General features: G+C 38.7%; 2 long non-coding RNA genes across 2 annotated transcripts; one reads left to right on the plus strand and one right to left on the minus strand.

Annotated features, from left to right (window-relative positions):
* Positions 1-16,284, plus strand: LOC137478084 (uncharacterized). The gene is made up of 5 exons (XR_011001384.1): positions 1-1,102; positions 1,136-4,103; positions 4,341-4,450; positions 9,436-9,507; positions 15,447-16,284. It is a non-coding gene; the product is annotated as an uncharacterized lncRNA (long non-coding RNA).
* On the minus strand, positions 4,340-26,535 carry LOC137478086 (uncharacterized). Its single transcript, XR_011001387.1, has 2 exons — positions 26,414-26,535; positions 4,340-4,447 (listed from the first exon to the last, which is right to left on the minus strand). It is a non-coding gene; the product is annotated as an uncharacterized lncRNA (long non-coding RNA).
* Between the last annotated feature and the right edge of the window lie 34 nt (positions 26,536-26,569).

Here is a 26,569-nt window from a genome sequence, read left to right on the forward strand (position 1 = left end):
CTAGGGAAAAGTTTTCTCCTGCTCTAGAGTGTTAAATGGACTTAGAGATGGATTGACAAGCTCCAGAGTGGTGCTTCCCTTCTTTTTGGTGCAGCTGGTTGGTTAGATCAGCTCTGCTGTTCATCTAACCAGAGGTTTAGGCCAAATTTGGAACAGTTGCTGTAAGTTTATTTCCGTTATGGCAATGAAATAGCTCATTTGATGAAAAGTGTGGTTGCCACTATCCCCTATAAAGAAAAGGGGATATTAGTATGGTTAGAAATTCTGAGGTAGTGCTCTGTCCTGGGCAGAAAGAAAACAGCTCCCACCAGAACACTGGAGGCCTTAACTGGAGTGCCACCACACACTAGAGACAGTATCTCCAGTTAAGTCTATTATTTTTGCTATGCAGAAGATCTGTGAACCCTCATTTCCACATCTGACTTGGTGATCAGGACTAAGAAGTGGGGGATTCATTCTGGCACTGAAGTCTTGCTAATATGTGTGTAATATTGACAGAATAGCATAAGTAGAACAGCGCAGATCAAGAAAACAGTTCTCTAATATTTACTGAAGGTAACCTCTTGTCTTCCTTTCTTTCATGCTTGCTAGGCTGCTGCACTAGCAGTGTGTTTGGGTCACATGGACAAGAGTTGCTGGAGCAAGTTTGGTGTTTTGTGGTTCTGGACTATGAGATACAAACTCTGCATCTGACTTCTTTCTTGGCAGAAGAGAACCCTCTCCACTCCTCTCATCTTGCTGTCTTACACCCAGATTTCTCAAGCATATCTGATAAATAAAGAACATTTGCAAACATCTGCCAAACACTGGACTTCTGGATTTACAGTTTCCATCTTTTGGAGTGGGTGGGTAATATGAGGCAGCCCTGACAGCTAATTTGCTGACTGAAATTTCTTACAAGGGATGATAGCTGCTTACCATGTAATATTTGCTAGATGTTTTCAATGGAAGTGTCTTGACTCTCATGAATCTAAGGGTGAATCCATAAAAATACAAATAGTTTGAAACATTAGCTTTAGCTGATGGAAACTGCTGTAACTTAAGCTTCAGTTTATCCACTTGACTTAGTGCCAATACTGAATTTGCCTGTAGACAGTAGACAGTACTGAATTTGCCTGTAGACTTTGTACTGTAGATAAAGTCCTCCTTGTAGTTACTTCAGTTAAGTTACCATAGACCTTGCCTCGCATTGCTTATAAAATTGTCAATTAAATAATTCCAAGAAAGAGATTAGGGAGAAGTTGTCATTTTGCTGAGTGTAACAATGTTTTTGGTAACCTTTTTATTAAGCCAGGACCTCAAATTTGATTTAATTATTGCCTTTGTATTCTAAATATATTTCTTCCTGTTCTTGTGAAAACAGATGCGTTTGATCTAAGTATAAGCCTTTGAAAAAAATAATCTGTGTTATGTGTGTTCTTAGGTGAGGTTGGTGAGAGTTTGTCCATGACATTTTCCAAAGACAGTATCTGCAGCCAAGTTGTTGAGTAGAACTTTCCCTTTCTTTGTTCCTCCTTGAACAGCAGAGAGAACAAGCAAAGAACCTCTCTTCACTTCAGTGCTTTCTGGCTTGGTATTGATTCTGTTTATTCACAAAGGTGAAATCTGTTTGACAGGTGCAGAAGTCAAACTGCTGGCAGCTTAGACTGCATGGAGCCATAGTAACTCAGCAGTAGAATTCCTGTATTTTGGGAATGGTTAAGTATAAAAATTAAACTATTCTAATATAGCTAAAGGGGCAAAATATTAGGATGTTTCTTGTTTTAGGTTGTTGGTGTGACTGTCATTTATCCATTGTAGTGCTCCTCATTTCTGTTCTTAAAAGGCTTTCTCCCCAGCATCCCCTTATCACCTGCAGGCAAGTGTAGAATGGGCATAAGAGGAATGTTGCAGGACGACAAAGGATAGTCAGCTGAGGGAAGTTGAGTACTGCCTTGGAGGACTAGTATCTGCCTGTCTTGGATACTAAATTACTATTTTTTTGCTGGGTAGGTAATATAGGTCAGGGGTTCACAGATGGCCTTTCATTTTTAACAGTTGTGAGACACATGCAGCCAAATTTGCCCTTGTTTTGACGTCATCAGTACAATCAAAATTGTGTGGAACAGAGCTACTTACTTAGTCCTGAGTGTCCTGAAAAGTTGAACCTTTGAACATCAGGTATATGGAAATAAAGAGTACTTGAAACAGTTTGGACCTAGACTTCTGTGTCTTCCTTTTCTGTATCTGTAAATTATGGCTTATGGTGTTGTCTTGTTGAATAGAGTGTGGAGACGATTCTTTTATTACTATTTGGGAAACACTGAAATACTGGAGGAATGAGTGGGTATAGCTGTGTGTGATATCAAACACCTGGAAGTAAAAGACAAAAAAAAGGCATAACTGTCTTTTATACTAATTTGTTTGGTAGTAAATATTATATTAAAACCAGTGCTGGAGTTCACATGTGTGCAAAGGCACAGATTTTTTTCTCTGCAATTCTTTTGAAGTCTGTAATTTTTACTGAAGTTATAATGATCTCAGCAGGCCCATTTAGGGATGGAATTCTGTTGAGTTTGGCTTCATGGATATGTAAAAGAGATTGGTTTTGTCTAAAGGTTGAGTACTTAAACAAAGGAATATAATGAACAAATTGAGTTCAGGGAGAGACATTAGTCATACAGGTAGATTTTTCCATAATGTGCTTGGGTGTGCTGCTTGGAAGTACAAAGGTGCTATTGTATTTCTTAAAGGAATTATGCATTGAGGTGCATCTGTGTAATTTTTAAGCAGATGTAAGCTCCTGCTGCCTGAGCTTGTAGAAACTGAGAAGATACCTGCTTATGTTTAGTGTAATATAAAGACAGAGTATATTAGCTGTGGCTCAGTGCCATGGTAACACCATTAGGAGTTACCCTGAACAGAACCCTGACTAGAATATGATTTCTAGTCAGCTTCCAACACAGACACATCTTACTGCTAGTAGAACTATCTTGCAACTTTTCTTGTCTTTAAAAGAAACAAGATTCATTAAAAGTACTTTATTAAAGAAAGCGTTCTTTAGGAAGTTGTGGTAGTGATCCTGTGGATGAGTTCTGAATATGGAATTTGCATGAAGAAAGGCAGAGTTTAGGGAAGAACTAGTGTAAGTTTAGGACAATAGAAAGAAGCCCACAATACTTGAACCTGGACAATGCAGAACCTTCTCTTATTCATCAGTGAGTGGGATGTTATTGATTGTGCTTATTGGAGTAGGTGAAATTTTTATTGTTCACAGCAGTAAACCCTCACATTCCTTGAAAGTGGCAATTGACAGTTAAGTGTTGATTCCTATACTTTCCTATCAGTAAGAAAAGCATAAAGATTGCTGAGCATCCTGTATCAAGTGAAGCCTCAGAAGTTTGTTTTGCATGAGCTCTTTGTAGATTAGCGTAGATCTGGCAGCTCAGTGTGGTGTTGCTGTAAGAGTGATAGAACATTGGCATTAATGATTGTGACCATTTTTTCAGATACTGGACAGTGGTGTTGCATGAAGTGTTACATTGCATCTCACAGGCTAATTGAACTGCTAAACTATAGTCACTTCTTTCTGACCACTTTTTTTCTAAGTATTTTTTTGGGCTGCAAAGGTTTTAAATAGTGACAAAAAAAACTGATGCTCTGTTGTTGCTCATTTTATCATGTTACCATGAGCAACATTCCCTTGGAAGTCACCAGCTCTGCAGGCCTGTCTCTGGACCTATACCAAATACAAGGAAAGCAGTGATTCCATTTAAGTTAAACAGGGCATGGAAATCCAACTGCTGACTCTGCAGTTGCTGCTGTTGTACTGTGTACCAAAATTAATCAGTGTAATATGACCAGGAACTCCAGAACTTTTTTGAGTGGTCCTAACATAGGAAAAAACCTTTGAAAAAAAAATCTCTTTTACAACTTGTGTTTTTATTTGTTCAGAACATGCGTAGATGCACAAGGAGATATTTAGGCTGTATTCCTTCTCTAGAGGAAAGGCAGTAGATCAGATCTTTGCAGTACTTTCATAGTTAGGATGTCCCTGCAGGAGTGAACTGCATTGCAATTACCTGCAACAGACATTACTGGACTTATTAAGAGTCTTCTTCAGAGTTGTATTCCTGTAAGCAAGTAGGTGCTAAATATTTTCATTTTGGGGGTGGGAAGGGAGGAGTGGGCTGGAGTTGCCATCTATGTAAACATAGACAGTAATTTGTTTTTTGGGTCTCATGCTTGTGCTTTTCTCTGCAACACTTCTGAGTTAGCAAAGCTTTCTATTCAGGGGTGTGTTTTTTCATTGTCTCTTTTTCTTTTCTTTGCATGTTCCTTCTTGTTTCACAAACACAAAGAATTGATCAAAATCCAAGTAGAAGATAAATTTTGGAATAAGAAGAAACCTGTGTATGCTGAAAAGAAATCATAGAAGGATTGTTGAGAAGAATCTGGAGTTCACGTTCTGGTATGAAATTCTAAATATTTTCCTTGGAATTCAGGTCACTGTCTGCTCTACAAGACAAACCTTGCTTAGCATAGATTATAGCATGTAAAATAGTTTCTTTGAGCCAGGTAAAGATTACTTTTTACTAGAAAAACTATGTTTAAATGGGTTCTGACTAGCATAGCTCCTACTCTGTTGTACATGGTATCCACTAAGTTATGTTTCATCCTTTAACCAGTGAAGTATCTTATATGTAAAAAAAAAAATTTTATGTGGAAACTAGCCAAAAAGTCAGGTCAACTTTCTAGTGCTAGATTTGTTGCCACTATTAAAAATGTTTTGAGTATTTTTTTTCTTCCTTAAGATGTAGGAAGGAAAACCATTTTTAAATACTACTTGAGATGCATTCTTCATTCTCCACAATATAAAATCAAAGGCAATTCATTTTTTAACATTGAAAAGGTTGAAATATTGCACACATTTAAATAATGCTGTATCATTATTCACCTAGAAAATACCTTGGTCTATTTCTGACTCTATTTTCATTGAAGGCACTAGCAAGCATTCCTGCTAATTTAAGGGCCCACAATTTGAATCCTTTATACTTATTGCAGAAGTTCTAAATTTAAATCTATGCATTTGTACAAAGCAAGAAAAAGGGTCTTTCATTTAAAACCATATGGTTAAAACCCAATAAATTTTGTTTAAATTTAGAAAACCTTAATTGCTCTTTTTTCACTTCCGTAGCACCAACATTACATTTTTTTTTACTTCTAATTATCTCCAGAATTGTGCTTTGTAAAGACTTGTCAGGCCAAAAGTTTACTGAGTGGAATCAGTCACCTAATCCCAGAGAAATGGCTTGATTTTTTTTAATCTTATGTAGATGAACTTTCTGGTACAATTTCAAAACCTCTGTCTTTGAAATTGCAAGACAGAAGACTGGAAGGTCTCTATGTATGTTTTCCAGGCCCATATCCTAGGTGCTCTTTCATAAAAACACCTGTTCAGTGTCCACTGCACTGCAATTCAAGCCATGACCTCACTGTTTCTAAGTGCTATCTACAACTGGTGTGAGGTTCTGCTGTCAGAAGTTTGTTAGTTCTGTGTTCAGGGCAGCCAGAAGAAAGAACAGGGAGCAGGGAGAGGAGAAACTCATGAAAAACTTAGTTCAACAAGATGACACAAACCCTTGAGTAATGACCAGTGCTTTGGTAAAAATGAAATGGAGACATAATGTGGCACTTTTCTTACAGTAATATAATGATTTCTCTATTATAGACATTTGATTCAAATGTTAGAGTCAGCTTAATTATGAAGCTAAAAAGCATCATAAAGGAAGTGAAAGCAAAATGATGTAAATGGGGAAGGCTAAGCATTCATGTCCTACCAACTCCTTCCACAATTAAAACTGCAGAAATAAGTCTGCAGTGTTCAGTTATTCATGAGGGAAACAGCAGAAAATATCACATGGGAGTAATTCTAAAATTGATATATTCCATATAAATGTAATTAAGCTTCCTGACATTAAACGAGTTCAAATAGAAGTCTTATACACTTCCATATGCATATTCCAGAGCTAAGATCTAAGATAATAAAATAGAAGAATAGGATAGATAGCAGAAGAGAAATCACTATGTAGAAACTATTTGTAGGTTCTGTTTACAGAGTGCCTCATTCTTCCCTCACAAAGCACAGACTTCTAAAGGAGTTTTGAAGGGTCATGGTATAATCAGCTGCCAGTGTCAAGGGGACACAAAAGAATGAAGGTAGTCTTAGATGAATGGACAAGCAGTTGTTGAATTACATTGATTCAGTGGTTTTTAATGCTGTGATCATCACTCATTCTGAACTTGATTCTGGCAATTGCACATCAAGAAGGATGCAAAAATCTTGAAAGTTGTATAGAGAAAACCTAAAAGAATGATAGAGTTCTTGACACGCATGCTTTATCATGGATGGCTGGAGGCACGGCTTAGTAAAAGTAAAGCTGAGGTGGCACTTCCAGACAGTAATCAAGATATTGATTATTGATATTATCTTTCATGAACTAAATGGAAACATTTGAGATAAAGTAAGTCGTATTCAAAACCAGATTATTCAGTCTGGCTGATTAAAAGAAAATCAAATTACTGTATCTTAACAAATGAAGTAATAAAAAACAGACTAATTCAGACTACTATTAAGTATTTTTATTTTTTTTTAACATTTGAAACTAGTAATGATTTTTGTAGATCACTCTTTACAATAGAAAATTAAGAAGGATGCTTTAATCAAAATAATCTGTTGAACTTCAGGAGAAAATTAATATTTTTAGTGCAACTCATTAGATGAGTGGCCTTTTTTACTTGATATGTATTACAGTAAAGGTTCTGCAGTCAGTCTTTGCTGTATCTTTTGGAAGTTTAATTGCACACAGTCCTGGCAGAGAATTCTTTGTGCAATTACCTGAAATTGTCCAGAATTCAGATTGCTATTTCAGAAAAAGCAGAACAGAAGGACCTCTATAACAAAAAGACATCAGAATGGCATTAATCAGGTGAGATATTTTCAAAGTACAACACATCTAGTGTGGTTTGTCAGCACTTTATAAAGGCATGATAGGGTCTCTTGTAAAATACCTGACTATTTAAGTTTTAAATGGTCTTTTATCTTCTTTTTTGAGGAGTATTCAAAAAGTATGTGGAAAGTAAAGCAACAGCTAGTCTGCAAAAGATAGCCCTGGGATACAAGGGAGAGCTGTGTACTGTATTTGCATAACATATTGGTCTCAAAGTAGGTTAGACATCTGCTTAGCCATTAAGTTTTCTGTAAAAATACTGTTCCCTGTTTGTTCTGTATTAAACCCTTCTCCATTTATATTTTTATGCTATTTAAAAATAAACCTAGAAAAGATGTGTTGTTTTAACCATTAATAAAAACAAACCAGCTAAGGTGCAGAATGGTCCAAAATCAGCGTTCCAGAATTCTTTCAGAAGGAAGAAAATCAGACTCGATTGAATGGCTCATATTTATTTTTAAAATAAGGTTAGAGAAAATAAATATTGTGTGGAATTGTATGCCCAGCTTCCCTAAAGTAACACAGGGGTGTATGTTGTGTAAATAAAACTAGCATATACTTAGGAACCATTAGAAACCAGGATTCCTATCTTTAAGGCTCCTTCTCTTCATTGTGACAAATTTTTTTTAGACCACTGACAAAAAATAAATATTTTATTATGATCAATAAATATCCCTATTAATAACCACATTCTTTAAGCCATCTTTGTACAATATTTCAGTGGTATGCAAGACAGAGCTTTACTTCAGATGTACAGTAATCTTTAAGCCCCTTTAGGTGATTCTCAGTTTGCTCCAAGAAGAAGATTAAACTAGTTCTTCACTATTCATAATATTTTTCATATGTGACAGTAATGCAGTGTTTATTTTAAGAGTCAAAAGCCACAGGTTCAAATCTCCTTAAAGTCAATAGGGAAAATTGCTTGCTATGACTTCTAACTTAGACTCTACATTTAGATTTCTATTTTACCCATAAAATTTATGTATGAAAATTTAATGCTGTGTTTTTTATTTTTGATGTAATACAGCATTTTAGTGCTCAGTGAGAAGACATTAAGAATATTCAGTAATACAAATGGTACCTTTCTATGAATTGCACTAAAACAACAAGTATTTAATGAGATGACCCAAAAATACTATCATTTGTATCTAGTATATTCCCTGTCTTAATAATATGTAATAGCTTGATATAAATATCTGTCTGAGATTATGCCATAAATCTGTATGGCTTCTTATAAAGTATTTATTACCATAGAAATGAAACATCTACCTGCAGTGTAGTAAACAACGTCCCTATCATCTGTCACAATCTTTTCACACTGGGTGAGAAGCATGTGCAGGTCATGGCTATGTTTTGGTAGAATTTTTAGTTTAGTTTGTTAGTTTAGTTTAGTTTGGGGCAAGTCTGTTGAAAGCATTTATGTTGACAACTCATAATCAATGTACGTTGTTACACAAAATTATTCTGATTATGCTAATTGACCTATAGGCAAACTAGAAACTGAGCTGGATGATGCCTGGGTAAGTACTTCATCTGGCACCCAGCCCACTCCTGCATTCTTTCCATCCCTCAGAGATGTTGGTCATGTCATACCATGCACATCTGCATCTGGCCATGGAGAAATGGGACAGCCTGTATCTGCTTGTAACACAAATACAGGCTTAGTCACAAGTGTGCATAAACACCCAGTACCTACTCATACATCACAGGGAAGCACAACAGAAAGGTGGGAAATCACTGATTTTGTTTATTTTTGTGGATTAAGCCCAGTGGGCAGCTAAGCACCACAAATTGCTCACTCACTCACCCCAAGACCCTATGAGATGAGAGAAGGGAAAAAAGTAAGAAAATCTGGGGGCTGAGGTAAATAAAATGTTTAAAAATTTATAAAATGAAGGATACATGAAAGATGAGAGGAAGGAAAGCAAATAAGTGGGGCAAAGGCAGTTACTGTTCACATCCTGCAGGAAGACTGATGAACAGCCAGTTCCAAGGAAATGGCAGCTAACATCCCTAAGCCCCCCTGTTTTTCCTTATCATGACTGAATGTGGTGTTATGTGGCATGGAATATCTCCTTGGTTAGTTCAGATCTTCTGCCTGGTTGCATCTTCTCCCAGTGTATTGCAACCCCACAGTCTTCACTGTGGTGGGAGTGAAGAAAGAGAGAAGGCCTGGGTGCTGGCCAAGCACTGCTCAGCAATAGGTAGAACCTTAGTGTTCTGTCAGTACTGTTTTGGGCAGGTAACTAAAAGACCATGTGAGCTGCTGGGAAGAAAGTTAATTCTGTCCTAGCCAGGCCCAGTTATTTAGCAGGAGGACTTAGGAAGCATTTGAGACTTAAGCTATAAAAAGCCATAGAGAACATCTGAATAACAAAACATTTTTTAGGAAGGAGGAACACAGTGTTTTATAGTTAACCTTAGTGTTTTTTAACACATTTCATAGGTCATATGGTGTGGGAGATGAATATTTCTAACTCAGACTGAGAAGGAAATCCATACATAAAAGATATTCAAGGTACGTATTTGTGTGTCCCATTGAAGTTGCTCAAGAGTTGAAAAATAAGAATTTATGTTTGTCTTGGACAAAAGTTTGTATTTAGGTCAGTAAGTACTCTGTTTCATTCCTTTCACTGCAGAAAACAGACTACTTATACAGTTGTGTGCATTACACAATCCTCAACTTTCTCTAACTAGAGTATCAATTTTCTTGTGCAGGAGCCTTTTGGATGTTTTGACTAAATGTCTTATGTTTGTGCCTACTCCTGTCTAACATAATGTATTTATTTTTTAGAGAAATGAGATCTGAAAGATCATATTTGGCATTAGTCTGGTGGACCTGAATTTTTTGCTGGAATCTATCGAGTTTTGCAGGTTTACTCTCAGTGCTGTTTTGGGAATAGAGAGAAAAAAGGTTACTGTTATTTTTGTTGACACACAGTCCATAGGGATGTAAGCAGTCTAGCATTCCTCATGTGAGTAGTTTTCTTTACATAACAATGTTTGAATATTGTGTGAAAACTTTATTCTTTATTCTTTCCTCATCTCTGCTCACTTGCTAGTGAAGTGAGTCCCTGACTCCGGTGTGAAGTAGAGTTTGCTTGAGAGCTTATGAAGTATTGGAAGTACTTTAGACAGAATAGAAGATACTTAGAGTGTCTAACCATCCTGGGTTTGGGAGGTGTGAGGAAGGGACTAGAAAAAGAGCACAAATTTGGCAGTCTCAAATGAGCAGTTTCTGCTTGTGCAGTGATCACAACCTAAGCAAACATAACAAAACACCCTTGGGAGTATAATGGCATCCTTATGGCTTTGGGACTGAGAAGTGCAACACACTAGTAGACCAGAGGACCTGTTCGATTCTGAATAGTCCACAGGCTTCCAGCACACTTGTATTAGATAATGCACTGGAATTTTCTCACATAAGAACTACAGGAGTTAGAAGGAGTGACACTTTGTTCTCCCAGTTATCAGTGCACTGTGGACACTGGTAGTATTCTTTATTTGATGTCTTCACCACAGTTATTGGGAGATTGTGGTACTTGTGCGTGTGTGGAATGGGAGTAGTTTACAAACATATTTCAAACCATGCTGCAAACAGTGCAATGATGGAGATACTCTATTTAAACCTCAGTGCAGAGTGAATCTGTAACAGCATTCTTCTATTTCCAACCAAAAATACTTTCAGTTAATTACAAACATAAAATGAGACAGTATTTCTGTTTCAGTGATTATTAATATTAACTGCTGCTTTGTAAATGAGCGTAACTGTGCTATTTTATTTCCTTTTTAGTAAGTCATGTATAGCTGTAAAACACTATATCAGCTCTAGATGTGTATTAACAAACAATCTCTTCATCACAGCAGAGGTAAAAGTACATTTAAATACATCATAGAGACATAAAAATAACTTGTTTCAGGAAGTCATGATGGTATTGTGTGGGATTAGGCTGTGTAAACAGCAATATTCATGTTCATGAGATGTTTGTTAATATGAAAAAGATGAGTTGATGATGTCTGATGGGTCTGAATCTTAGCCATCTTAAGTGATCATTTGCTCTTGCTTAAATCCAAATTCAAAAATGCAATTAAGAATTTCTGATTCAGTTGCAAGTGTATAAAATTTTGTATCTATAAATACATAGATACACACTATATAAGGCATAAAGTTCTGAGGAATCCAGCTTTTTATCTTCAAATATTGCATCTTGCAAAATGTTTTACTTGCCTCCATATGCTGAAAATTTGAGACTTAACTCTTATTTTTTTACCAATCCTGTTCTAAAACTATCTGCCAATATCTTGACTATTTTAAGGAGCTGGTATCAATAGCAGTATGAGGCAAAATGTAGGCTGAATGTTCAGTATGGCTATTTTTTAAAATAAAATATCTCACCTCAGAGATTAGCTGTCTGGTTTAAATGCATGTCAAATTAACATTCAGATGAAGACTAATGTTGTGATTAACACATTGTATTGGAATTTGAGAGTTGGAGGTTTAATTCCTAGGCAGTCATGTCTTCCTGTGTTGCTGACATCAAAAATTTATTAGGAAACAGCTAGAAATATTTTAGTCTTTGTGTAAAACAGGCTCAGTAATGCATCCTTTTCTTAACATAGTTTTTATTGGAGAGCAGATGGACTCCCAAAAGGGTGTGTTTCCACTGCAGCTGAAGGTATTAGCTGAGTGGATATATTTGGATATATTTGCCCTAAATGTAATCTAGCCAGTTTTGATAAATACCAATAAAAATACTTTCAGGTGTTTTAGTAAATGGGACCCAACTTGCCTTGGACCTTGTGTGACTAGATCTGTTATTAATGGGGTCAGCTAGTTCAAAGAATGGATCTGCTTTTCCCTTTCAAAAAACAAGTTGTTTTCTTTTAACAGCTTTTGTCTTACTCCTTCACTAAATACTGCAGTAAACCTTTAGATTTTCGTCTGATTTATTTTCTTGTAGAGGCAACAATTTTCCATCCTCTGTCTTCCCTTGGCCCTCTCTGCCCCAAAATACACAGGCTCTTTCTTTATGCACACAAGACCAAAAAGCACACTTCTGTGACTGTTTTGCTCAACTAAGCTCTTTTACTGAGGAGTTCTAGTTGACAGTTGCTTCAGAATTCCCAAGGTGTATGATTTCCTTGGTGCTTTCAGAAAAGCAAAACCTGACTTAATTAAAGCTTGAGTCCATAGAGATTTGCCCAGATTTCCCTAGAGCTGGATTGTGATAATACATAGACTGGAGCCTAAATTTGGCTACCCTCATTCTAATCCTGAACCACCTAACATAGAGCCCGTTTCCAGCCTGAATTACGCACTTCTGAAATGGTAGTGTCCTCTAGGGCAGTTGGGTTGTAGGTGTTCTGAAGTCAAGTAGTGAACTGAATATAAAACTTAGTTGATTGAGTAGAGTTCTGTACTGTGAAAGGACATCTGCAATTTGAGATGGTTGCGTTTTCTTCTTGGAGAAGAATTTAGACTCCTGTTACATAAATAACATTGAATAACATCTCTACCCTAAAGCTATATTATTTTGAAAAGACAATTATTTCTCAGGAGGCTAAATTTGTTCATCAGATTTTGAGTTAAAATTTAGTGCCTCTAAGAAATGGAGCAACTCACAGAAGCAGGAGAATGCAGAAGGGAGATGAGAAATAGAAAAATTTGAATAAAGGGAAAAATGAGAGAAGTTGGGCCATGCAAAGCAGCTGTTAACCCCGTTTAATAGGACTGTGTATTTTGCTGTTACACACTATTCCAGGAAGCTTACTATAAGGGTAGCTTTGTCCTTAAATTAGTAAATAGTACCTTTTTCGTAATATAAATTTTTAGACATGTCATGGAGCAAATGGGAATGGACACAAGACTGCTGTGCAGTCTGATATCAATCTGTACTGATCTTTAGGAGAACCAAGGACTTTTGTTTAGCTGACATTATGATGCTCAGCATAGTGGATCCCAATGGGTAATGTAGACAGGAGGCGACACTAGGGTGTATCCCTAGTAACCACTGGTCTCAGGAGAGACCAATGTCATGGTGTGAGACCAGTGCCCAGCACTCACCATGGCATTCACCTCTGAAACAGGTCAGACTCAGCTGGGGTGACTAACACCTTAAATACTTTCTATTTGCAGGTAGCCTAACACTGCATGAAGTGAACATATTCCTGACCTATTGAATAATTCTGATTAGTATTTCACAGAATCCCTGAATCACTGAGGTTGGAAAGGATCTCTGGAGCTCATCTATTCCATATCCCCTGCTGAAAGTGGGATCAATAGATGAGATTGCTCATGACCTTGTCCAGATTGGTTTTGAAAGTTTTCAGTGATGGAGGCTCCACTTACCTTTACTATTTCCCACAGTTACAAGTTTATTCTTTGGCCACTAAGTGCCATTTAAATTGGCTCCTGTGTACATCAGTGACAGTGGTTTGGAAAATAACATCATTGAGAGGTCATGTTCATAGCAAGTATGTTTGCTCTAACAAACAGTAAAATTGACTTTTTTACTGAGTAAAAATTGTATGTAAATATTTGGACAGGTGTTTCTAAAATCCAGACAAACTATGGAGTTACTTCTTCCTTCTTTAAAAAAGTGACTGGATGCAATCTATCTTCAACAAACTCCATTTCTCTTTGTTATGGCTGTCTTTGTTAGGTGGTTTTATTAGCACCACATTAATTGTACCAAAAGCATTAGTTTTCAGGAGTATTTTTGAGTCTCTCTACTGAAATTCATTAGCTTTTCCTTATTGACTGAGGGACATTAACATAAAATAGGATTATAAGAAAGCAATTTCAGTACCTCATCTTAACAGTTTTCAACTCTTCTTGAGTTTTTTGTACTATTCACTGATATATAAAGAAAAAGGTAGGGTAAAGGTATTGCTTCACTGGCACAAATGTTAAGAAAAAGAGATGCAATGAAGAAAATTGTGCAATAGATTTTAAATATATCAGGTAAAACTGTGAATTGCTAGTCTGTGTTTGAAATTATCTGTTTTAGATATATTTTGTAACAATGGTTTCTGTCAGGAATTTGGTAAGTTGATGCATAATGGAAGACACAGCCCCCAAATACATATTTTAATTCCTGACTGATAGAGGGTTATGATGGCACCAGTGTTTCTGACAAGTTTAAAAGACACAGGATAAAACATTAGACAAAATTCCATATTTCTCAGCAGGAAAAATGTAAATCGTCTTAATTTTATTCCTACTGAGCTGTGGCAACTGAGGTCTTGTATTTAAATGTGAATTATTAAATAGACAGCATGATGATGATAGGAGCAAACGATGTGTTACATGTATCAACAAGTTCTCATAAGCCAAATTCCTTGTCAAAATTTCATATTCCCATCTATGCTTTTGTGATAAAGGAAAATAATTTTAAGAGTATTCTGCCTTTTATTCTTAAAAGCTTCCCAAGGATATTAGATTATGGAATGGAGTGAGATTTGCCATATAAATTGATAGGTAAAACCTTCTAGTTTCATGCCTCTAGGACCTTAAGTTATTACAGCACTGAAGAAACTAGTCACATCTAAAAAAACTCAGTAAAAATGCATATAGATTGTAGTAATGTATAAAGGTCAGAAATTGGATATCTTTAGCATAGTTTATCATTTGCTTTAAAAACCATTATTGAAATGTATTTAACATTTATGGGAGCTCAGTTCGTTGCAAAATGTGAAAAATTTTGCAAGTAAAAATGTTTAGGGTATATTTGTGCTTTGTCAAGTGTGTTGATACAGTGAAAAGGCAGCTGGTAATCTGAAGCCGAGCTATTATATCTGTGATAAATCTCATCTCATAGAATCTCTTAGTTTGACAGTCAATATAGAATTTGGAGCCCTTGCAATACAGATTAGAAATAGCAGCGAGGTATGAAACAAAAGTAAAGAATGATACATTCCCTCTGCTGACTTCACACACCTTTTTAAGCTATAAGGAGGTGACTGTTACAAATATCTATACATTCCTGCATGGACTTCCAGACTAAAGCTTGATGAAAGCTGATAGTCACAATTTTAATGAGCACTGTAGGCTTGCATGGACTCTGGGCATGCATAATACTGTTTATAGAATCCAGGCCTAAAGAGGTAACATAAATATAGTTAACCTGCCATATAACTATAGATATCCCTGCAGGGGAATGTAGTGCTTTTAGTAAGATTGTGATTCTTTGTGAGGAGGAAATTAAGAACTGTTTTTCTATGTACAAAACAAGATTCTTGATACAACAATCCAATTTGCACGTTTGTTAGATGTTTCCATTAAGTGCCATTATATATTTAAGGACCAAAACAAGTTTTATTTTGTTGTATTCAAACATCTTGATTTTTAGAAGGGCTTTGCCTGTACTGGTATGCTTAGGAATTCATTTTAGACTCAAAAGCATGTAATCTCCTGAAGTATGAGCTACATTTCTCACCAATATTTTTTTCCTACAGAATTGTGTAGCAAAGTAGTCCACAATCGTGTCTAGTTGATGAGACTGGACAAGTTTGAAATGTGCAAATGAGCTTCCGCAGGCAGTACAATTTTGTAAAAGCAGGATCGTGTATATTCCTTGTATTCTGAGAAAGACTCAGCCCTGCTCTGTTGAGAGCCCTAAAATCAGGGAGTCCAATCTACCACAGCCTAGTCAGCTAAAAGCCACATGATCTCATTAGCACTGCACTAAATCCAAGTACAAGAGGAAGTTCAAGATGCAGGGATGGTAAACGTGGTCTCACAGTTTTTTGTTGATTTTGTGTTCATTCTAATTAAATGGACATAAACCAAGAATATGCTGTTTACGTGCAGGCAGAGTCTGAAGGCCAGGATTTTGTAATTGTAAAAACAGTATCAAGCTTATTTTGCATACTTGAGAATTGTTTTATACATCTTTTCTTTACAAAACTCCACGATGATAATGTCACATGCTGACGCCATTTACACAAACTTCTTTGGTTTCATGCAGTCATGGAACTAAGGTTGGGCAAAGCAGCAGTCAACTTCCTAAGCTAGTGTCACTGCAGAGCTGGCAGATAATGGCAGGTTATGGGCCGATTGCTCACTTGAGAATAGGTTCTGGCTAGAATCCTGAGTTTGTCTCTCCTCAAAGCTAGCACATTATTCACATGAAGAATCAACTAAATGTATCTGTTTTGCTTAATGTTATCATTAGTATAGTGGATAAAAATTATTAGAATTTCAAGATGATACTTTCAGTGAAATATTACATGCAGTGACTCTCATTTGTTAATTCGAACTGTTAAAAACATCGAAAATACCTAAAGAGCTTTTATTTTTTTCTTATGGAAGGTTTTTATCTAACTCAGTAGGCCAAATTCCACAGTGACTATAGTCATATGATTGGATGGACAGGATCACATGGAACATGTTGCTGTACAGACCTTGACTCTCTATATACATATATATGTTAAATTACTGTCAAAAAAGATCATAGGAGGATGTGAAGCTTGGTATCTTGGTCTGTCACCTATTTTCTTTTAGTTTATCCAGAAGACACGTTCTCTGTTTTACAATTTAAGTTCACAGGTATCTGTGTTAGGTTTTCTCTGACGAAGCTGACTGTTTCAATGGACTGACAAAGTGGCAGTTCCCATGAATGAGTCCCATGCAGTTCAAACAAAATGAAGTCCACCCAACATTGTGTTACTAATTTAAAGGTTTTCTTCTTGAGAGACCTGGAAACAGAACTCCTGTAGAAAATCAGTTGAAATAGAGTAGTTAACTCCCTATGACATTGTGAATATCATTAATTTGTCTTAAAAAATATGAGTCAATTTGGTTGCTACTTTTCTATCTCTTTTCAGGCCTGTTTGTTTTCTGGTTCTGCCATCATAACACTCATGAGTAGATTTGTTGAGGATTGCTTTTGCTGAGCTTATTGACGTTTTAAATTTGTTTTGACTTAAGATCTAGTAGCAAGTCTTTTTTTTAATTTGCAGTGCAAGTTGATTGCATAATTGTGAAGCTGTTTGACATGTGTGATACAATTTGATTTGCATTCCTGCCAGTTTTCAACTGTAAGAAACAAAATCTGTTAGTTTTAGTTGGAGTCACTGGAGGCTTCTTACAGTGTGTTTTCATTGTTTACATTTGTCTTTTAATTTCATGGAAATTGAGAGATGAAACTCTATAAAACTATTTGAAGAATTCAGGTTTTTGTTTAGCTGAGCTGTATATGTTGATGTAAGTGGCTTTGATAAGAGGGGAAAAAAGAGTGGAAAAAGTGTTATCTATAATAGGTATTTTTATATAATATATGTGTACAATGCAGTATAGAATGGAAGAGGATATATATTACTTACAGAAACAAGGATTTTTTAAAAAGTAATAGAATTGTAGCAAGTAGCCATTAGATGTCTTGTGAAAAAAGCATAGACTCTGTTGTGACTTGATTAGCAAACTTGAAACCTATGTTCATCCTGTTATAGAAATACATTTCCCCTGGGAGGATACATACATCAAATTGGCAAAGTGTTTGCTCTGTGACCTACAAATCCTGGAAGTCTATGGAGGAGACACAGTCCTGCCCATGCAGACAACAGCTGTATCAGGCTGCTCTGTGCCATGAGTAACCACTGGATAATACATTTCTGATAATGTAGTTCTGAGTATCACTGACTGATTTATTTTTTTCCATGGTGGAGTAGCAGGGAGACTTGAAGCAGCATTAATTGCAGAGCAAATTTTCTCTGGAGAAGCCTCAGAATAAGCAGGTGATACTATTGTAGAGAGCAGTGTAAAAGGAAACTCAACTGGCAGAAGCATATAATCAGATAGCAATAGGTAAAGTAGTTAAGAAGTATTGGAGATTATATAATAATAGAAATGGCAACACAAGTGGGATTTCCATTAATTCAGAGACAGTCTAATAAACTCTTCAGTAGAAGTGAAGTAAATGGCTGGACAGCAAAAGTGTAATTCTGATAATGCAAGATGTTCATGGTGCAAGGAGCACACCTGATTAAGAACCAAGGTAATTGTTTCAAATTATGTATCTTCTTTAAGATGTTACCAAAGCACACCATCATTACTTGCTCTATTTACATGGACTTTCTAGAAATTTACATAAAGCATAGGACTGTAAAAGTGTACTTTGGTCATGTCCTGTGGTTCTCCACAATCAGGCAACTGAAATAATGCCTGCTCCATTGCAGCCCACAGAACATACTAAGAACCACAAAACATATTTTTCCAATACCCTATAAAAAGGTGAAGGAGATGTAGCACAGCAAAGTGAAGTGCATGGAAGTTAGCATGCAATGAGATAAATCTAGAAGAGGTTGAGGATACCACCAGTATTTTAGTTGCCCAGAGATCCTAACTCCACCACAGATCACTGGTTTTTAACCAAGCACATGGAGGCACAGAAGCATCTTGGTTTTGTATCTTGCAAATCTCCTGCCACTACACCTGTCCCTGTGAGCAGTCTCTGATGCTTCAAAGGCTAACCCCACTTCACCAAAAATCGATTACCTATGGAAAAAAAAAAAACAAACAAACAAAAAAAACCAACTCAACTCTTGTGGCACAGTACAAGTTTTTATGCTATAACAAAGAATCTTTGCCTTTAAAGCCAAAGTATTGTTAGTGAGGTTATTTGCACATGAAGAATCAGCTTGGCTACATGGCTGTCTATACCTGCACTGTGCTTTAAAAAGCCCAAACAAACCGGAAAGCAGCAGCTGATCACAGTCCACACATTGGACTACTGGGGTAACTGAACAGATCATTTGGTCTGTAAAATTTTCTAAGTTTGTCTTACTTCCTCTGGGAAGTTTCTGGATAGCTTTTGTGTCTGATACATGTAATCATGCCTATTCAAAATATTCTTCAAAATAAAAATCCAGAATAGTGACAAAATAATCAAGGAAACAGAAGGAAAATACCTTTTAAAAATATGCCCACCACACTTAAATCTACAGCTGCTTTTAGCTGAAAAGTTTGAATTCTGCTGAGAAAGAGTGTTGTTTTTATACTTGCAATACCTCTGAAGACTATAATCACAGTTCTTGAATTTGCTATTTCCAGGAAGGTATGTCAAACTGGTCACAAGATCTTCACTCAATATATTTAATGGTCAGCTAATAATATGTTCTAAACCAGGTATTTTTTCCCTTCAACCTCTGCATACAATTGACTAAAGTTAAATTGTCTTCTTCATGCTTGTGACAATTTCTAGTCAATTTTGTTTCAGAGTTATGATTTTTTTTTTTCCTGGCACTGGTAATCTCCCTTGCCTACTGCTATGACCTTGTTTCTTGTTTTCTAGTTCCCTAGCTGGGAACTGTGTGCTATGGCTGACCAGAATTTCAGTGTGCTAAGGAAATGTTTAACAATACAGATCTACTCATCTTTCCCTTGCTGGAGTCACTTGTTGGATTCTCTCTTCTTTACTAGCAGCCAATTATTATAAAGTCTGTAGGAACTTACTTTATGATTTGTCTTACTTTTTAAAAGTTCCTGGAATTTAATTCAACACAGTTGGAACACTGTGTGACACAATTTTACCTTTCTCTTGAAGTGTTTCTTGACTGCATTTTTCTTATTTATGTATTTGTCAATGGCCTAATAATACAGATGTTGGCATTTTGCAACCTGCTTTGCTACTTTACTTTAGGCTATAAAAGAAGAGTAAGCATTAAGAAATGCTATATATATCCCAGAAGTGCTATTATGTGCTAATATATGGCTTCTTATAGAGAACTCAGTAAGGATGAAGAAAAACCCTCATGGTAGAAATGCAAGACCTCATTGCTGATCATTTTCATGAGTAACTGATGGGGATAAGAGTAGCCTGATTCCTATTGTCTCCTATCAAATCAAAGGCAGTGTTCCCACTGAGCATACTATTTTTATATGATAAACAATGTTACTACTCTTTGCCTAAAAAGCAAAGAAATATGTCACATGATCCTAAGATTATGACCAAGACTTGGATAATGGCAGTAAGAGTTAAGTTTACTTGCTGCTAGTAAATTTCTCACATATATGAGAAAGTATACAAGGTGGAACAAGGAAAATTCCAACTGGACTTAAATAAATTAATTCACAATGAGGATAGTCAGGGGTTGAGACAAGTTGCTTAGAGAGGTTGTATAATTGCCATCCTTACATATACTCAGACTTTCTTTGGATGAAGCTCTGAGGAATCTGAATTAACTTTAACATTAGACCTGCTTTGAGCAAAAACATTAGACCAGATGATGTCCAAAAGTCCTGCCAACCCAATTAGTGTTCTATTCTAGATAATGTTCTGCTTGATTGGGAATTTAACACTGGAAATAAAAGATCCCAGGTGGTTATATGTGAACTCTTCTTCCTACCTGAGTAAATATGCAGTAATTTTAAGTAGGTTGCCTGCAGTTTGAGGGAGGCTGATTTTCCTCTCTGTGGTGCAGCACTGATGAGGCGGCATATGGAGTGCTGTGTCCAGTTCTTAGAACAAGCATGACATGAAGAAAGTCTCAGAGCCCCAGAGATGTTTGAGATATTGGAGCATGGTTCATGGAAGGAGAGGTTGAGAGTTTGGGGACTGCTCAGCTGGGGAAAAAAGTCTCAAGGGGATCTTTTCAGCATATATAATTCCTTGAAGGGAGGGAATGAAGATGAAGAAGTCAAACTGTTCTCAGTAGTGCCCACTGACAGGAAAAGAGATAATAGGTATAAATTGAAACATATTAAATTTTATCTGATAACAAGAAAACTTTTTTTTTTTCCCTATGAAGTTGATCAAAACTGGGACAAATTGCCCAGAGAGTGTGTACAGCCCCATCTGTGGAGATAGTCAAAACCCAGCTGGATACAGTCCTGGACAACCTGCTTTAGCTAGCCCAGCTTGAGCAGACAGGTTGGATTAGATGATCTCAAGAGGTGTCTTCCCAACCTAAGGAATTCTGTGAAGGTTTCAAGTTTTCAAAAGCTGTAGAATGGCATTTCCATCAGATGTCTAGAGAATCAGTATCCAGTGAAGGTGAATGCTGTGGTTCTCTCTAAATGCCATTCAGATTGCTACACAATTTCTATCAAGAAAACTAAGGATTTTTTCTTTTGCTAGTTTCCTTCTTTATATGTATTTCAGTAATTCTTTCATCTACAAAATACAAATAATTCTTAGGATAACTGGAGGGTAGTTGGAGACTTGCCTAGGAACAGACTCCAGAATAGCTGGATAAGGATGTAACATTGTACCAATGTGGATCTTCTTGCAAAGTTAGAATTATTCACTCATTTCAAATTTCACTGAGAATTTGGCTTTATTGACCAATGTTTATTTTGTCTATAAAATTTACGTGGGAGCTGATATCAAACATTGGTATATTTCAAAAAGTATTAGAACTGCTTAAATGAAATTCTTGGAGTTCACAAGTTCTTGGTGTCCTGGCTGTTCCTTTCAAAAGATAAATTTTATTCATACTAAATGTAAGTAATTACTCTGTTTCACATCAGAATGATACAGTAGTTCTTTAGGGATTTCAAGAAACTACTCCTCCAGGATGATAATGCTTAGAAAGCAGCATTTTTTTATGTGTTAGGAAAGCTCATATATGTGAAAAATGACTTGGCTTTTTAAAATAAGTAAGCACTGTGTTAGAGAACACTGAGGACTGCTGAGTAAAAGTCAGTTGATGCAAAAGCCAAAAGTTGAAGAAACACAGAAAAATGAAAGTAGCTGTATTTTCATCACTCATTTGAGTCTGTAGTTGCCACCTCTGTCCCACCATGTGTCCCAGGGTGACTTTATGACACTGTATTGTATCCCCAAAGTCTGCTTATGGTGGATGTTGAGTTCTGTGCCTTAAGACCAGATCCAAGAGCAAAGGGAGGGAGAAGCAGTGGTGTGCAGCTTTGTCTGTAGCTTCACTTCCTCCCCCAGATTCTTTTCTCTTGGTGTGTTGTGTGCAGCACAGAGAGAGGCAGGACAGCTTTCCTTTGCTTTTTAAGCTAGTTTCTCGTCTGTGAGCCGAGTCAAGAAAGTTTTTCCTGGGATGGTGGCTTTTTTCTGGAACTGCTCGGCTTTCCTCTGGTCAGGAACACCAGGACAATCGCTCGGGGGCCCCTCAAGCTGCACTGCAGCCTGGACGCCGGGCCTGAGCCCTGGAGAGACGGAGCGAGGGCCAAGCCACACCCCCAGAGGACTCTGAACCACCGGACTCTCTGAATTTGCCGTCTCTTCAGAATAGCGAGAGGTCTTATTGTTTAATATTATTCAATTTCCCAGGTTTTTGAATACTTTGCTTGTTAAATAAATGGCCTTTTTCCATTTTCTTTAAGGAGATTTTCTCCCAAACTGGTTGGAAGAAGGGCTGCTGGAATCTGCCTTTTCAGAGGAGACACCTTTTGGGTGTTTCCTCCCAAATTTGTCTCAAACCAGGACAAATATTTTGGCGCCCAACATGAGGCTTGAGGAAGTAGAAAAATACTTGTTCTAATTGCATTTTGGCTTTACTTACCCTGTGTTGGGATAAAGCAGTCAGTAGCCATGCCACTTATATTTATAACATCTCTCTGGCTTGAGGAACTGATGTCTTTCTGGTCCCTAGGCTTGTTTTCTTACCCACAGACAGCTTCAGTACTGTCCCTAGCATGAGGATTGCTGTTTTGCTAGGTGTGGTGATTATGATTTATAGAGACTTAACAAAGGTACTGGGGCTTGTTCAAAATGTGTGTGGTCTGTTGTTTATCCATCCTAGCTTCCGTAGCCTGTTTTGGGGATTTACTGGTATCTGCACCTAATTTGTTAGAGGAAGAGTAGGGGATGAGGTTTCCCAGCCCTTCTTCTCCTTCTCCTTTAAATCTGTTATGTCACCTTTTGAGAATATTCAGTTTCCCCTGAATGTTAGAGAGACCACTTTCCTGGTATTTTATCTGGTAAGCTTCCTCTATACAGTCTGCAGCTTGTCTAGAGTGAGGACTGAGATGTCCAGAGAGGTTAAGGAGACATCTGACCCAGGCATGGAAAATCCTGAGTGGTGTGGGGAATGGGAGAAAATGGGCCAGACCCTGAAGGAATTTTCTGACCCAATAGCCTGGGACTTTCCCTGTGAACAAATTCAGAACCCAGATAAGCTGGGGAGATATTTGCAAGAGAACCAGGACACCATGTTTCCTGTCACTAATAAATGACACATATTTACTCTGATGAGCTCAGTTAATTTCTTAATTCTGTTTCTTTCATAATATGAAATGAATGCCTTGTTTGATTCAAACACTATTCTTGTTACCTTTGAACTGCTATAAGTAGATCAAAATGCTCTCATCACATATATGGACCTGTATGTTTAAATAAACCTGTTGCATGCAATGCTAGGAGTTATCTTTGAATTCATAATTAATTTGTAAGCATTTATTAACATAATTTGCTTCCTGATTATATAAAGCATAAGTACTTAAGGATCTACTTTTCTCTGATAATGAAATGAGAGCTGCTTCTCTGCTGCTTCTCATTTGCTCTTTATGTTGTGGTCTGGAAAGGTGCTGAAAGCCTCAGCTTTCATCACCTTCAGTCAGCATCAACTTGGTACCAGCAGGACTGAGTTCCTTCACTGTGGAGAGATGAGGCAAGAATTTGTCATGTACGCTATCACTTACCTGGCATGGGACTGCTTGTCCTTAAAAGAGGGACTTCAGTATGACTTATGGGGATCAATACCAGTTGTGTATGTTTGCAAGTATCCCAACTGCTGTGTGAGCATTACTGCATGGCCTACACAGTATAATGAATGACATAACTGAGTTTTTAATTTGCTTGAATAGAATATTGTGCATCCATTACCGTGTAAACATGAGCCTAGCTGATTAATTTGTTTAGAAAACATTGGGTTCTTTATTTTTTCAAATGGGACACTTGATAAACTAAGCTATGAAATCTCACTTAGAATACAGTATAGTTTTAAAAAAAGTCTTACCAGATGCAGTGGTTTGGAAACATCCAGGAGAGCATCAGCAGTTGCATGTTTTAAATGCATGTATATAAGTTTAATAATGCTGCATTAAACTACATTTGAGCGGGGCCAGTCTTATGCACATTCTGAAATAAGTCAAATTCTACTAAACTGACTGAATGTGACTAATGAAAATATTCCCATTATATGTATATAGTTTCTGTTGTCTCTTTCTCTGTTTAGTGTTCTTTAGCCTGTGACTTGTCAGTGTGTGTTTTGTGGTATAAAACTGCAAACAATGGTTAACAGTAGAAGGTTTAAACCATCAAAACAAAACTCTGTAAAGCTATACTGAATCCTGGGGTGCATCAGGCACAGCATCACCTGCCAGTCAGGGCAGGTGGCTGTTCCCTTCTCCTCTGCATTGGTGCAGCCTCACCTTGAGTGCTGGGGCACTTGGGGCCACCTCAATGTAAGAAAGATCTAAAACTGTTAGTGAATGTCCAAAGGAGGGCTACAAAGATGGTGGGGGGACTAGAGGGGAAGCCTTGTGAGGAACAGGTAGCTCAGGTCACTTGGCTTGTTCTGCCTGGAGGAGACTGAGAGGAGACTTCATAGAGTCTGCAGCTTGCTCATGAGGGGAAGCAGGGGGGCAGACACTGATCTCTTCTCTGTCGTGACCAGTGACAGGACCTGAGGAAATGGCCTGGAGCTGAGTCAGGGGAGGCTTAGGATGAGTATTAGGAAAAGATTCTTCACCAAGGAGGTGGTTGGGCACTGGAACAGGGTCCCCAGGGAAGTGGTCACAGCACCAAACCTGGCAGAGTTGAAGAAGCAGTTAAACAATGCTTTCTGGCACATGGTGTGACTCAGGGATGTTCCTGTGCAGGAACAAGAGTTGGACTTCGATAATCCTTGTGGGTTCCTTCCAACTCAGGATACTCTATGATTCTATGCTGCTTCAAAAGATTTTTAGCTATATAAAATTTTGTTCATGTTGTGGAGAAATAGTCTCATACAAGAAGAACATTTTATCAGGAAAATAATTCAGATTCTGTTGAATTGCTCTGTCTGGTTTATCTTGCATTCATATTGCAATGTAACTTTAATTGTAACAGTTTTTGATGCACCTGATTCAGACTAGCTATTGAATTGATGTTAATGGAGATCTATTGCCTGGTAAATATTACAGCAGTAGGATTGGATGGCAGAAACAGGCCAAAGTTATTAAAGCCTTTAGCTGTTGTAGCACTTACACAAGGATGAAACGGAAGAGTGCACTGGAGGGAGACTGCAAAATGAGCAGTTATTTCAAAATGCAGAACAGAAGAGCAAAGACTTAAAACAGTTGCAGGTAAGGTGGTGGCATTGCAGCCGATACATACTCCTCATGTTTCTGTGATTATTGTTAAATGCAGTATAAAAGCAATTTTCTAGACACAGTACAATTGGTAAATTAAGGCAGCATTAGTTTTTTGGGCAATTACCTGATAATATGATGGATTTCTGTGAGTGAGGGACCAAAATCAGATGCACTGAGCCACGGAGACAGCTTTTACTCGTGCTAAGCCGTTGGCTAGTTGGTCCCGGTTCGAGGAAAGCACACGTATTTTCACGGGATTCGGGCTAACTTAGTGCAGTGTTTAGTGTTTGCGTTTGCGGGCTGGAGAAATAGGTTTAACTTCCACCCTTCCACGGGCAGAAGCTGAAGTTATTTTTAAGCAAGGGCGCCGGTGCCCAAGCGGGTGCGTGCCGAGCCGAGGGCGCGGGCCGGGCGCCGCCGCGGCGCTTACCTGGGGCCGGCAGCGCCGGCGCCCCGCTGCCGTCCGGCCGTGCGCGGGCAGCCCGCGGTGCGGGGCCGCGCAGGGCTCCGGCCGCTGCCGCCCCGAGCGGCGCTGCGGGCTGTGGCGCAGCGGGGCTCGGCCGGGAGCAGCGCCTGCGCGCCCGTCCCGCCCGCCCCGGGACCGGCCGCGGCAGCCCGGCGGGGAGGAGGGAGCGCTCCGAGCGGGGGAGGCGCGCGGCGTTTCCCTTTCTCTTTCGCCGGGCGCCCGCCCGAGGCCGCGGGGCTGCGCCAGGTACGGCCGGGGCCGCGGCGGGGGCGGGAGGCGCCGCAGGTGCGGGAGGGGAGGGGAGGGACGGGAGTCGGGCGAGCGGGGCCGGAGCCGGGCGGCCGCCGCCCTCTCCGGCCGCGGTCCCGCGGGGCCGGGGCGGCGGGGGGGGCTGCTCCCCGCGGGCCCGGCGCGGCCTGCGGGCCCGGCGGGGCGGGGCGGGCTGTGCCGGGCGGGCTGGGGCGGCCGCGGCCCCTGCACCTGTCACCGCGGGCCCGAGCCCGTCCCGCCGGCGGCTGGAGCCCGGCGGGGCGGGGGCGCGGCCTCGGACCTCGGCTGCCGGCGCACGGCGGCTGCTGTTATGTAAATTACAGCCCCGCGCCGCTGCCAAGTTCATGGCGACGTTGGTCCTCCGGGGCATCGCCGCTGTCCGGCCAGGTTCACATAGCTCTCCTTTTCCACGTGTGTTACAGGTAGGAAAAATGACTCGCCCGGCACAGGAGCAGGAGTTATGAGCCATGTCTCAGTGAGACCTGCGGAATTAAGATCAAATGCCTGGAGAAGTCCAGTTGCACAGAGCAGCGCCACAGCTCTTTTGAAGTGTGGATATCGACGCCTCTCAGACTC

This window comes from Anomalospiza imberbis, chromosome 8 (genome assembly GCF_031753505.1).
Source record: "Anomalospiza imberbis isolate Cuckoo-Finch-1a 21T00152 chromosome 8, ASM3175350v1, whole genome shotgun sequence".
NCBI lineage: Eukaryota > Metazoa > Chordata > Aves > Passeriformes > Viduidae > Anomalospiza > Anomalospiza imberbis.